Here is a 13,651-nt window from a genome sequence, read left to right on the forward strand (position 1 = left end):
GCCGGACGAGGGCATCACGCCGGAGTTGCTGGATTCCTTGCTGCCGGACTCCATGGAGGTGGTGCCGGATTCCTTGCAGCCGGACTCCATGGAGGTGGTGCCGGATTCCTTGTCGCCGGGGGCGTTTGTATGCCGTCGCTGTGGTCTCGTTCATGAGGATCGCGAAGCATGGAACCGTGCACACTCGCGGTTCCATCCATGCCCTAGCTGTGGTCTCGTCCACGCGGACTACTCCATCGGCGCCATGCTCGGGCGCATCAAGGTGGACTACGAGATTTTCAAGGAGCAGTACAAGGGCTTGCTGCCGAACGACGCCAATGCATCGGTAAGAAGCATGTTCTAGATAAATGCTAAACTGTTACAAGAATGCCTACTAATTAAATTGTTTCATGCAGCAAGAATGACTACTCCTCGGCAAGACATTCCTCGGCTTCATGCAGCACTGATGGATCACAAGGGATACAAGATGGTAGCCGATCTTCTCTTTCTAGAGTTTCTTTTTTCATGTGAGGAATCTGAAACTTGTTGCAACCTTTCACTTTCATTGCTTCCATGAAGACACCTTGTAGTGTTAGAAACATCCGGTTTGCAAGGTGTGGCGAGTACTCCATAAAAGCCTACAAAACAATTGTGCAACAAATGAATGAATGAGAAAATTTGTTGTTCAAAAAAACATTGAAACATGTGTGACCAATTTGAATTGCTTCCATGAATTGCAAATTACCAACGCGCCAGCATGCGTCCCGTGTCCCCGGCCCAAAACAACACGCATGCACGTCCGCGCGCCATCGCGTCCCGCCCGAACGAAAGCAACGCGCCTGCATGTGTCCGGTGTCCCTGGCCGAAACCAACGCGCATGCACGCCCGCGCGCCATCGCGTCCCGCCCGAACGAAAGCAATGCGCCTGCATGTGTCCGGTGTCCCTGGCCGAAACCAACGCGCATGCACGGCCGAAACCAAACCAACGCGCATGCATGTGTCCCGCTCGAACGAAAGCAACGCGCCTGCATGCACGCGCATGCACGCCCATGCAAAAACATGATAAACAAAATAAAACGGGGCCACTAGTACTCGAACCGGCGAGCCCGCACCTCGGGACCAGCTTCCATGACCAATCGAGCAGCGTGTGTTTTATGCTCAGGGTGCACCCAACACCATATTTAATAAGGGCAAACATGGAAAAATCACCCCTAATCAATCACTCCTTGGTATGCTAACTCATGTCCTAAACGTCATCTAATTAGGATACGGAGGGAGTATATAGTATTGCTATATGGTACCCGGGTACCGAATACTTATTCAGTACCCAGCAGCACCGCGTCCGCGTCCGCAGGCTCCAGGCCCCTGTCCGCTCACGCTCAGGCTCCCAGGCCAGGCCCAGTTTTTTCCACGCCGATGCCCGGCCCAGTTTCCAGTGCCGAGGCCCGAGCACAATCACATCTCGTCAGCTCCCCCACTCCACCCACGATAGCACGTTCTTTTCGGTTACCCCAAACTCGTCCGCTCGCCTGCTCCATACCACCCGCCGCCGGCACTACTCCTCGACCCACCACCTTCGTCGGCGCCGCTCCTCAACCAGGCGCCAGCGGCCTCACCAGCCTCGCCGGAGCAGGATCCCACACAGCCAAGGCCCGTAACTGCGGAAGTAGCGCAGCACGGTCCACACGGATGGTGTCGTTCCGGTTGCGGATCCCGTCCATCGGCGCACCACGGGACCGATTCGTTGGCACCTCGTCGTCATCCATGCTACCAGCGTCCTGCTCCCTCCTTAGTCCATGGAAGCGGCGGGCCATGGTGGAGTGCCCCTGGCTGTCGAGCTGGGATCCACGGAGGCTGGAGGTTTTTCCATCTCCTTTTTCGTTCTTTTTTTATTACCTTCTCGGTGAACTCCTTGTGTGCAGACGTTGTGACTGCTTAATTTATGTTGATAACCATTCTTGCTTTCCTTGGACGTGGATCTTGCAGTTGCTGGCTGATTTTGCACCTATTCTCACCGCCTCACCGGCACTGACTCCTCTTGGATCAGGCGTAGTAGGCCTAATGATGGATCAGGCGTAGTAGGCCTAGGGAGCAGCTGATCCCCACTGTCTGGCTGTATCGATGCTTTCTCCCACAACCAAAGATGGCATCCAGTTCCCCAGGTTGTCTTCCCGTTTGTTATCTTTGCTTCACCTGTCTGGACATGGCGTTGATTCCTATTTTAGTTCCGTTAGAGATTGTAGTATAAAATCAATTTCTTTTTTGTGTAGTCACATCTATAAATTCTATTTGCCTGTGATCTTTGACAAATCCCAGAGATCTCCATCCTATTCTCAAAATTTCCACTTTACTCTGATCTGAATATTTATTAGTTATGCTTCCTGGTTCTAGCTAATAGTTTCATCAATGTTATTTATCCTCTTCTCACTTTTTTTGTATTTTTTTTTTGCAGATCACAAGCGCTTGCCATCAAAGCATCCTCATCCATCTGCTCTTCATGATTGCTCACATAGGTAGTTTCTTCTACAATTACTGATTTCTACAAAGCACCCAGCACCTTTTCGCAACTCTTTATGCTATGTACTTTCTAAACAACAAAAGCCTGCTAAGCACAATATGTATTTACCAGCCTTTATGTGCATTAATTTTTCAGAATATGCAGTATCAGTTCTAGCTGAGTTCACTGGTTAGTTTTTTTTTGGTTTATATGGAACGAAATTGTAGCATGTTCATGGTCAGATTACAATCAGAATTCTAGGTGTGCTTGATTTTAATCTGCTAACTGCAGGGGGAAGAATAATTATATAGTCAATTCCAAAGTCATCTCAGTATACATATGATGAAATCATAATAAATGGTTGCATACTCGTTTTCAATGATACTTCTCTCCACCAAGTTCATGGCTTTCTATATCACGTCTTCAATTTTTGTGTATGAATTTTTGACCGCTGAACTTGGTGATGCTGACCATGGTGTTCCTCTGCAACGACACTGGCATCACCTGTGACCATGCTGGCTGCATGAGATTTTCGAGCTCTGGGATGGCAAGTTCAAGCTGCCGAGCGACCGTCATGTTGCATGTGGAGCTAGCCTTGTGCCGCGTCGCTCTAGTGTGTGAAGATTCGATCTTTGTGATCCTAACATGTGAATTGTGTTGACAAAATCTGTGTGTTCAAACTGCAAAATGCTAGCTTTGATGACCACTGAAATGATCTGGTTTCGCCCTAATTGTACTCAAGTTGGAAATTTTAGCTTTTTATACATGGTAGAGACAAACCAGCCATTGATGAATGAAACAGATACTGGTTGTTACGACAACAAGGTGAGAATGTAAATTGCTAGCTTTTCCGAGCTCAACTGCAATGAATGATAGTAAAAAAGACTTGTCACAACTCAATTCAAATAAATAAGTGATTATGTAGTACGGTATTAAAAATTCCTTTCAACGAGCAGATAAAGGTACCAAATCAAACAAGTTTGCAAGCCTTTGGATCCGGTTGTAAAAGGCAACCAGCCACGACCCCCACGACCCAGGTCGGAAAAAAGAAGAAAAAAAACGGAAACAGTAGCGATTCCCACGACCCCAGGTCGGGAAAAAGAAAAAAAATGGAAACTGCAGCGACAGGAAAACCACGAGGGGAGGAAAACCAGGGGTGCGACATGACTCGGACGGCTCCGGGGCTCGTTCTCCTCGGTGGAGATTGGACGCTGGGGACCAAATGCCTATTTGGAACCCGGGGACTAAATAGTGCTGCCCTATATATATATATGTATATATGTATGTATATATATATGTATATATGTATATATATATGTGTATATATGTATATACATATATATGTGTATATATATCTATATGTGTATATATATATGTAAATATGTATATATATATGTATATATATATGTAAATATGTATATATATATGTATATATATGTATATGTGTATATATATATATGTGTATATATGTATATATATATATGTGTATATATATATATGTGTATATATATGTGTATATATGTATATATGTATATATATGTGTATGTATGTATATGTATATATATATGTATATATATATACACACACACACACTAGGGGCAGATTATGCTTATTGTGAAGATGTGAATTTGGTTTCCCGATGGTTAGTCTTCTCTAATTTCATTCATATGCTTCAACAAAATTTTCCTTGTCTTTGTGTTTGTTTCTCTAACTGACTTTTATGCCCTTGAGTGGTATAATGAATTCCACATGTACTGAGAGTTGGTATCACTCCATAAGAAATATGGCGACAAAAGGTACCTTGCATACCTGTTGTTGGTCAAAACCGACTGGCGAGTAGCGACAGGCAACACGAAGAGCCGGGAGGTCGCCGGGTGAAGCGTCCCCTCATCAGAGAAGACTTAAATATGATACAAAACATCAGTCCCAGGAGGCTGATGCCACATTTATTACATCAGATGGTTCAAAACCTTACAAACCTTGGCGGGCACTCGATACAGATAATGATAATTATTAACCAGGCTACAACATAACACCAGACCGCGAACCACATAGGGTCTACTACGGGCTCAGAGTACTGCGACAGCGGAGACATCTCAACAGGGCCGGTTCCACAGGCAAGGTTGGGTGTAGAACGGTAACCCTACTCGGCATCGTCTGGCACGAAGTCTGGATCTTCTTCTGTAAAAGTAAGAGTGGGGTGAGTACAGACGTACTCAGCAAGTCCAATCACACCCACGGAGGGGGTTTATATCAAAATAATATGCATAGGTAAAACAAGGATAAGGTTACGGTTTAATTTGCGGAAAAACGATATTTCATGCAGGGGTTTATTTTAGAGAAAGCCTTTATGAAAATCAATTTCAGAAGTAACACGGAGTTTCCAAATTTTAAACTGCTACCGGACTCCCCGTCCGTCGTAGCACACGGCACCACTGCCGGACCCATTTCCAAAACAACTCACACCAGCCCATCCCAAGGAAACACTAGTTATGTGACCACACCATAACTCGCCCAATACCGTGGGCACGGACTATTCGAATAGATTCTTAACTCTGCAGAGGTGTGCAACTTTACCCACAAGTAGGATACCACAACTCGAACACCGTCGTGTCGGTGTAGATCCCAACATAGCCATTACCCACCATAGCTAAGCCTGACTAGCCATCACGGGATGTACCAAGGGGTCATCGACCGTTCACTTAGGTATAACCGGGCATAAGTCACTCGGGGCTTATCCCTTTTCCTTAGTCACCCGTTGCTCTCAGCTCTCCTGATGGCTACCACACCAACTAGTGGGATTTATGCTACGCCGTTGCCCATTCAACGGCCGAGTGGTTTGCACGATAATGGAGTTAGGTGAGATGACACACCAACTCGGTCCTTAGACGCGACAAGATGGATAACTCCCTTCTTTGCCCTGCCACACAGGCATAAGCACACCAATCGGCAAATCGCACAGAAATGCCGTCCATCTCGCCCATACTCATCTTTCGAAAAATCCACACTTTATCCCTTCCCACACGCACACATTTTCTTTATAAATCAAATAGTATTATGAGTAAAGTCCTAAGCATTCTAATATCGATTAACGTCCAAACAAAATCAGACATTAATCTAGGTGGTCAAGGAAATGGTCATCACAAATCAAAGGGTGGCTATCCAACCGTGTTTTCATGCAAATAAAACATATGCAATTTATAAAACAGGCCATTGGGTTGTGTTTATAAAAACTAGGACAGAAACATGCATCAAAGGATGGGATTGAACTTGCCGTCTTCGAGGCCTTCGGGAAAGTCCTGTCCTTCGGGCTCGGGGTCGCGGAACTGGTCCTCGCTCTCTTGCTCGCAGTACTGCTCGTTAGCGGGCTCTCCTTCGTTCACACCGCGGTCTACAGCACACACAACAAACATCCAATCAATACAAGATCTATCGTTGAGCTCGAATCGGAATCACATAAAATATGGAGATAGAAGTGACATCTTTGAGTGGTTTGGTAATAGCGCGGCCCGAAACTATAATAGAAGTGACATGGTAAAGTTTGGGGTCAATCGGAGTTGTTTAGGCGCATGAAATAATAGGTTTTATAAGGGTTCGTGGGTTAGTTAAGGGGCCAGGGGCCTGGTTGCAAATAATCTTAAGTAGGCAGGGGTCTGTTTGTAATTTTTGGAAGCTTTTGGGTTATTCTGGAGAGGTCAGGGGTATATTTGAGGTTAAGTTATACTGGAAGAGGGTTTATTTGCAAATACACTAAAGGTGGGGGTGTTTCTGCAAAAAGGCAAAAGAGTGGAATGTTTCTTTAAGAAATAAAGGAAAAGGGGAGGGGTTTTTGGCATAATCGCCATCCCCTTCCTCCCTCCCACGCTGGGAAATAGGGGAGGCGTCCCCGTGCGCCGGCGGCGGCCGATTTGGCCGCCGTGGACAACGGCGGCGGCCGGGGGTGAGGGGAAAAGGGGAAGGGCGGTTCTAGGATTCGTTTCCCCCCTTCGATTTTGGGAAAGGAGGCCCGCAGGGCGGGTTCCAGGGCGGCGGGCGGTTAGCAAGCGGCGGCGGCCATGGTGGCGCCGCGGTGGGACTCGGTGGCGGCCAATGGGAGGAGGGAGGTGAGGAGGTCCAGTGGCACCCCTTACCCAGGGCAGAGGCAGCGCGAGGAGGCGGCTCCGCGGCGGTCGGTGTGCTGGGAAGCTATGGCGGCGGCGGTGGCACTGGGAGGAGGCACGCTACGGCGGAGGCGGTTGTGGAGCGGAGGGGCGGCACTGGGGCTCCTTTATAGCGCGCGCGAGGCGGTGGGGTGGTGTGGGTCGGTGAGGAGGCCGGCGAGCGGCGCGGGGCGCTTTAATGGCGCCCGGCGTCGCGACGCGGCGGCGGCGCGGGCGGCGAGGCCGGGGCGAAAAGACGGCTCGGGCAGCGGCGCGGTGTGCGTGCACGTGGAGGGCCCCAGGGGTGCTATGCTTGTCGTGGGGCGGCGGCACTGGGCGGCCGGCGGCGAGGGCGGTTGCTGCGCGCGCGGGCGGCGCTGGGCGGGGCGGCGACCGCGTGCGCGAATCAGCGGCTTGCGCGGCGAGCGGCGCGGCACGCGAGCTAGGGAGGCGGGTGTGGGGTCGGCCGGGCGCGCACAAACGTGGCCAGGCGGCCACGGCACGGCGCGGGGAGCCCGTGTCGTGGTAGCTCGGTGCGCCGTGGCGCGGTGCGTGCGCGTGCTTGCGCGGGTGCGCACGCGTGGGCGTGCGTGGGAAGTGGCGGCGTCGCGGGCAGGGGCGGTGCGCAGGCTGGGAGCGCGCGCGGGCTGAGCGGGCGGCGGCGTGGCGTGGCACGGCCGCGCGCGCGGGCGGGCCGGTGTGCGCCGTGGCGCGGCGAGCGCTGGTGTGCGCGCGTGCTGGCCGAGCGGTCGTGGGCGCAGGGCAGGTCGGGGGCATGGGCGCGCGGGCGGGGCAAGGGGCCGGGGCGGTGGTCTGGGCGCGCTTAGGGAGGAGAGGGGAGGTGCGCGCACCGGAAGCGGCTCGGGGCAGGCTCGCGCGTCGGGGAAGGAAGGGAGGAAGGAGAGAAGGAAGGGAAAAAGAAAAGGGTGAAGGAAAAAGGAAAATAGGAGGAAGAAATAAAGAAAAAGAAAATGGGGAGAAAAGGGAGAGAGAGAGAGAAAGGAAAAGAAGGGGGAGGGGCGGTGCGCGCCAGCGGCGACCGCGGCTGCGGTCGGCCACGCGGGACGCGGGAGGTGGGGCACGCGGCCGGAGGAGAGAGGGAAAGGAGGGGGCGGGATTCGCGGCGGCCGGTCACGACGCGTCGCGTTGGATAGGAAGGAGATGAGACGTGGATTGAAATCGGGTGTCGGGTCAGATCTCCGGGGATTGGGAGATTGGAGCAGGAGGGTTTCCGGGAAGTTAGGGTTCAAGGTTTAAGTCGAGCTCGACGATAAAAACTTCTTTAGCGCATGATTTAATTTGGTGAGTTTTCGGGATGTTACAAACCTACCCCACTTAAAATGAATCTCGTCCTCGAGATTCGGCTGATTCCTAAACAAGTGGGGAAATTCCTTCTTCAGAGCGTCTTCGCGTTCCCATGTTGCTTCTTCTACTCCGTGTCTGCTCCACTGGACTCTGCATATCCGTACTTCAGAGTTTCTGGTCCTTCTGGTGACCGTGTCGAGAATCTTGACCGGTACTTCTTGATATCGTAGGTCTGGCTGTAGATCTATCGTTTCTACTGGCACGTGCTCTGCCTCGGGTACTTTCAAACACCTCCTTAGCTGTGAGACGTGGAACACTGGATGTATATCTGACATTTCTTCTGGCAGTTCCAAACGGTATGCTACTGCTCCAACTTTCTTCAGAACTCGGTATGGTCCAATGTACCGAGGGGCTAATTTTCCTTGTACCTGAAATCTTCGGGTTCCTCGAATGGGTGATACCTTGAGATACACAAAATCCCCTGGACTGAAACTTATTTCCCGCCTTTTCTTGTCAGCGTAACTCTTCTGTCGGGACTGGGCTGCTTTCAGCTTCTCTCTGATCTCGGCTACTCTTTCTTCTGCTTCCTTTATGAGGGCGGGCCCGACTAAAGCACGTTCTCCAACTTCTGACCACATCAGAGGGGTCCTGCATTTCCTTCCGTAGAGAGCCTCGAACGGCGACATGCCCAAGCTTGCTTGATACCCGTTGTTGTATGAGAACTCGGCATAGGGTAAACTCTGTTCCCAATCTTTGCCGTAGGTGAGAACACATGCTCTCAACATGTCTTCCATAATCTGATTCACCCTTTCTGTCTGACCATCTGTCTGCGGGTGATAAGCGGAACTAAAGTCTAGCTTGGTGCCCATGGCTTTATGCAAGTTTTTCCAAAATCTAGAGGTGAACTGGGTCCCTCTATCTGAGACGATTCGACTAGGCACACCATGCAACTTTACTATATTTTCCACATAAAGCTTGGCTAGCTTCTCTCCGCCATAGTTGGTACGTACGGGTATGAAGTGAGCCGCTTTAGTGAGTCGGTCCACTATTACCCATATGGAATCGTGTCCTTTCTGGGTCCTGGGCAGTCCTACCACAAAATCCATCCCTATTTCATCCCATTTCCAAACTGGAATGGGTAGGGGCTGCAACAATCCTGCCGGCTTCTGGTGTTCAGCTTTGATTCTCTGGCAAGTATCGCAATGGGCGACAAATCGTGCAATATCTGCCTTCATCCCATTCCACCAATATTTCTGTTTTAAGTCCATATACATCTTGGTGGATCCTGAGTGAATAGAGTAGGCTGAGTTGTGGGCTTCATCCATGATTATTTGCCTGAAATCTCCCTTCTGGGGCACACAAATTCTATCTTTGTACCACAATGTTCCCCTATTGTCCACTCTAAAGTCTGGTGCCTTATTTTCTCCGGTTTGCTTCCGGATTTCCATCAGTCCCTTGTCCGCTCTCTGGGCTTTCCTGATTCGTTCTTCTAGAGTGGATTGAACGTTCAGCACTTGGCTGGAGCCTCGAGGGACAATGTGCACGTTTAATCGCGCCATTTCCTCTTGTAAATGGTCATTCTTGGGCCCATAGGATTTCCGACTCAAGGCATCAGCTACTACATTTGCCTTTCCCAGGTGGTAATGAATTTCCAAATTATAATCCTTGACTAATTCTAGCCATCTTCTCTGCCTCAGGTTTAAGTCCGGTTGGGTGAAGATATACTTCAGACTTTTATGATCGGTAAAGATTTCGCACTTATTTCCAATTAAATAATGCCTCCAAATCTTAAGTGCGTGCACTACGGCTGCAAGTTCCAAATCATGAGTTGGGTAGTTTTGCTCATGGGTCCTGAGCTGACGGGAAGCATATGCAACGACTTTCCCATCTTGCATCAGCACACAACCCAATCCTTGTCGGGACGCATCACAATAGATGACAAAATCCCGATGAATATCCGGCAGGGTTAGCACTGGGGCTGTCGTCAATCTTCGCTTCAACTCCTGGAAACTTCTTTCACATGACTCCGTCCAGGTGAACTTCTTCTCTTTCTTGAGCAGCTCTGTCATGGGCCGGGCTATTTTAGAAAATCCCTCAATGAATCTCCGATAATACCCAGCTAATCCGAGAAAACTCCTGATCTCACTGACATTGGTTGGTTGCTGCCAGTTGGAGACTGCTTCGACCTTCTCGGGATCCACTGCTACTCCTTCTGCGGTCAGAATGTGACCAAGGAAAGCTACTTTCTCCAGCCAGAACTCACACTTGCTAAATTTGGCGTATAGCCTATGCACTCTCAATTTTTCCAGAACTACCCTCAGGTGTTGCTCGTGCTCCTGAATACTCTTCGAGTAAATAAGTATGTCGTCAATGAAGACTACGACAAACTTATCTAACTCGTCCATAAACACTTTGTTCATGAGGTTCATGAAATAGGCAGGTGCATTTGTCAGTCCAAAAGACATCACCGTAAACTCAAACTGACCATACCGGGTGACAAAAGCTGTTTTCGGGATGTCGTTCTCCCTGATCTTGAGCTGAAAATAACCGGACCTCAGGTCAATCTTGGAAAAGTATTTGGCTCCTTTTAACTGGTCGAAAAGGTCATCGATCCTGGGGAGAGGATACTTGTTCTTGATAGTAACTTCGTTCAGTGCCCGGTAATCAATGCACAACCTCATACTTCCATCCTTCTTTTTGACAAACAGAACCGGGGCTCCCCAAGGCGACGAACTTGGCCTGATGAAGCCAATCCGTTGTAACTCCTCTAGTTGTTTCTTTAACTCTGCCAACTCGGAGGCTGCCATCCTATAAGGTCTCTTGGCTATGGGGGCCGTTCCAGGAACAAGATCAATGACAAATTCTATGTCCCTATCTGGTGGCATACCGGGAAGTTCTTCGGGAAAGACATCGGGGTACTCATTCACTACTGGGACTTCTTCCAGGGACTTAGCTTCCATGCTAAACACCATCGGGTTTGCTCCACTATCCCGGGTATGGCAGGTCACTCGGACTCCCTCGGGGTTTGTTAGATGTACTACCTTATCCGTACAACCTATGAGGCCGTTGTGTTTACTCAGCCAATCCATTCCAAGGATCACATCTATCCCTTCTGACTTAAGTACTACTAGATCTGCTAAAAACTCTACCCCACTTAAATTGATCCTTACCCGTAGACAACCCAGTTGACACCTGATGTCTCCTCCGGGCGTCCGGGTTAATAGGGGTGTTTTTAGTAGTACTGTAGGTATTTTATGTTTCTCCACAAAACTCGAGGATATAAATGAGTGTGATGCTCCAGAGTCAAACAGTACTGTTGCAAGAGTTGAGCTGACAAGGTACTCACCGAGTACTACGCCCTGAGCTCCTTGAGCTTCCTGCGCGTCGATGTGGTTGACGCGAGCTCGTCCAAAAGTCTGCTGGGGTTGCCTCTGCTGGTTGCTGTTGTTGTTGGTGTTGCCACGGAGGGGCACTCGGTTGGCTCCGGTCAGCACTGGCTTGGGTCCGTTCACTGTGTTGGAGAAAGCTGAAGTGGCTGGCTTGTTCTTGGCATAAGGGCAGTCGGCAATGAAGTGACCCGTCTCACGGCAGTTGAAACAGGCCCTCACATTGCTGTTGTTGTTGGTGACTTGGCTCGCATTACTCTGTGGGGCCCTCATGGTGTTCTGGCTTCTGAGCTGTGTGTTAGGGGCCCGTGGTCCTGTTGCTTGGGACTGGGTTCTGTACTGCATTGGGGCTTGGGTCCTTGGTGCATTGTAGCTGAAACTTCTGGCCTTCTGGGAACGATCCTGCTGGCGGGCCTTACTCTCCAGGAACTTGCGCTTGTTATCCTTTCTTTCATCACTCTTGGCCTTCTCAGTGAGGATTGCCTTGTTCATCAAGGTGTTGAAGTCAGGATAGATTTGAGGGGTGAGCAGGGTCCTGAGTTCTGGATTTAGTCCCTTCTTGAACATATCCTGCTTCTTCTCATCGTCGTTCACCTCTTCTGGTGCATAGCGAGCCAATTCCATAAACTGGTGTGTATATTCCTCTACCGTCATATTCCCCTGCTGAAGTGCGCGGAATTCATCTGCCTTGCGCTTCATGGTAGCTGAGGGGATGTGATAGCGGCGGAACTCTCTCACGAATTCATTCCAGGTGATGGCGGAGGCATCTCTGGCAGCAGCGCAGTAATTTTCCCACCAGGCTAAGGCAGTCCCGGTGAGTTGATGTGCTGCCAGGAGGACTTTATCTCGATCCTGGCACCCAAACGGCTCGAGCTTCCTCTGGATTACGCGGAGCCAATCATCTGCATCCAAGGGGTTGCTGGATCCGGCAAAAGTAGGTGGCTTAGCCCTCAGAAAAGCTGTAAGCTTGTCGTTGAAGGTCTGCTCTCATGGCTGCCTGTTCATTAGAGCATTGGCCAGTGTCTCCAGTATGAGAGTCTGGTTATGGATCACTTGTGCCAGGTCCACGAAGGGTGGTGGTGGTGGTAGCTGTGCATCCTGATTTTCTCCCCTGCCCTGACTCACTTCTTGTTCTTCCTGAGGATGGTTTTGCCCGTTAAGGCGTACTCCTGCATCAGCGGCGGCAGGGTCCCTGACACGGGAGGCCCTCGTGACGCTTCGGGAAACCATCTGCAGATTTGGTAGGGTTTTTGTGAGATTGGGATTAGGTGATGTTTAAGTTATTTAATTCGTATTTTTGAAAAAGGCAGAATTAACCTTCTGCCGAAAGGCACACACACAACAAGCACACAACAAGGCAAACAAGCAACTTTTACTAAAGCGAGGTAGGGTACAACACGGGAACATGACTAGAACGCGTACTACACGTCCGGGTACAGGTTCAAACTAAGGGTACAACTTAAACCGAAAGGGCTAGAAGGGTACAACAACAGGGTAGGGTTGGACACTCTACTCGCGGGGCGAGTCTTCTTCTGGGGTGGTACGAGCTTCCGGGGAAACAAACGGCTCGTCGTCTTCCGGGTTCCCGTTCTCTTGGGGCTGAGCAGCAACTTCTCTTTCTCTGACAGCAGTAGACCCTTCGGGGTTCTCGGGTGGAGCTCGAGGGCTTCCAAAGAGCGTTCCCCATCCTATGACGGGCGTCCCAAGTAGAACATGGTCTTCTCCGATGGCCGGAACTGGGGTCCCACTCCTGGTCCATTCTTGCATGCGCCGGTCTCGGGCCTGTCTGAGGCTCTCCTGTGCCACTGCTTCACTGCTGATCGCGGCTGCGGCTCTTGCCTCGGCTTGGGCTGCTCGGACCTGTTGGAGCCTCACCGCGAGTTCAGCTTGCTCGGCACGATTGGTCTGCTCCCTCAGCAGGTGGGCCTGCTCATCGAAGAGTTGGTCCAAAGCGGCCAGATAGTTAGCCACTTGGTACAAAGGGTCTACTTCATGGCGGCGCCGTTCCAGGCTTCTCATGCGGGCTTCCCAAACAGGGGTCCTGATGGCCGGCGGAAAGAACCTCATTGGCGTGGGTGCTAGGTGTTCTTCGAAAATCCGGCATAGGTACCGGAGTGCCTTTCTGACAGCCAAGGGATAGGTGTCTTGGTGCCTGAATCCCGTAGCGGTCACTCGCCACGACTAGATGTTGGGGTGGCGCTCACTTCTGGCGATGACAATGATCACCCTGCAGCGGAGAGTGCCATGATGCTCGTACTCTCTGCTGTAGTACCTTGGGCGTTCTGTAACGCCAAGGCTTTCCAGGGCGTTGATCAACAGGCTGGGGAAGCCAGGTGCAGCTTGAC

The 13,651-nt window shown here is 50.5% G+C and overlaps 1 long non-coding RNA gene across 1 annotated transcript; it reads left to right on the forward strand.

The window, feature by feature from the left end:
- The first annotated feature begins 1,471 nt into the window (after nucleotides 1-1,471).
- Nucleotides 1,472-3,336, forward strand: LOC120695875. The gene is made up of 3 exons (XR_005683933.1): nucleotides 1,472-1,839; nucleotides 1,966-2,141; nucleotides 2,432-3,336. It is a non-coding gene; the product is annotated as an uncharacterized LOC120695875 (long non-coding RNA).
- The last annotated feature ends 10,315 nt before the right edge of the window (nucleotides 3,337-13,651 follow it).

The sequence above is a fragment of the Panicum virgatum genome, chromosome 1K (genome assembly GCF_016808335.1).
Source record: "Panicum virgatum strain AP13 chromosome 1K, P.virgatum_v5, whole genome shotgun sequence".
Lineage (NCBI taxonomy): Eukaryota > Viridiplantae > Streptophyta > Magnoliopsida > Poales > Poaceae > Panicum > Panicum virgatum.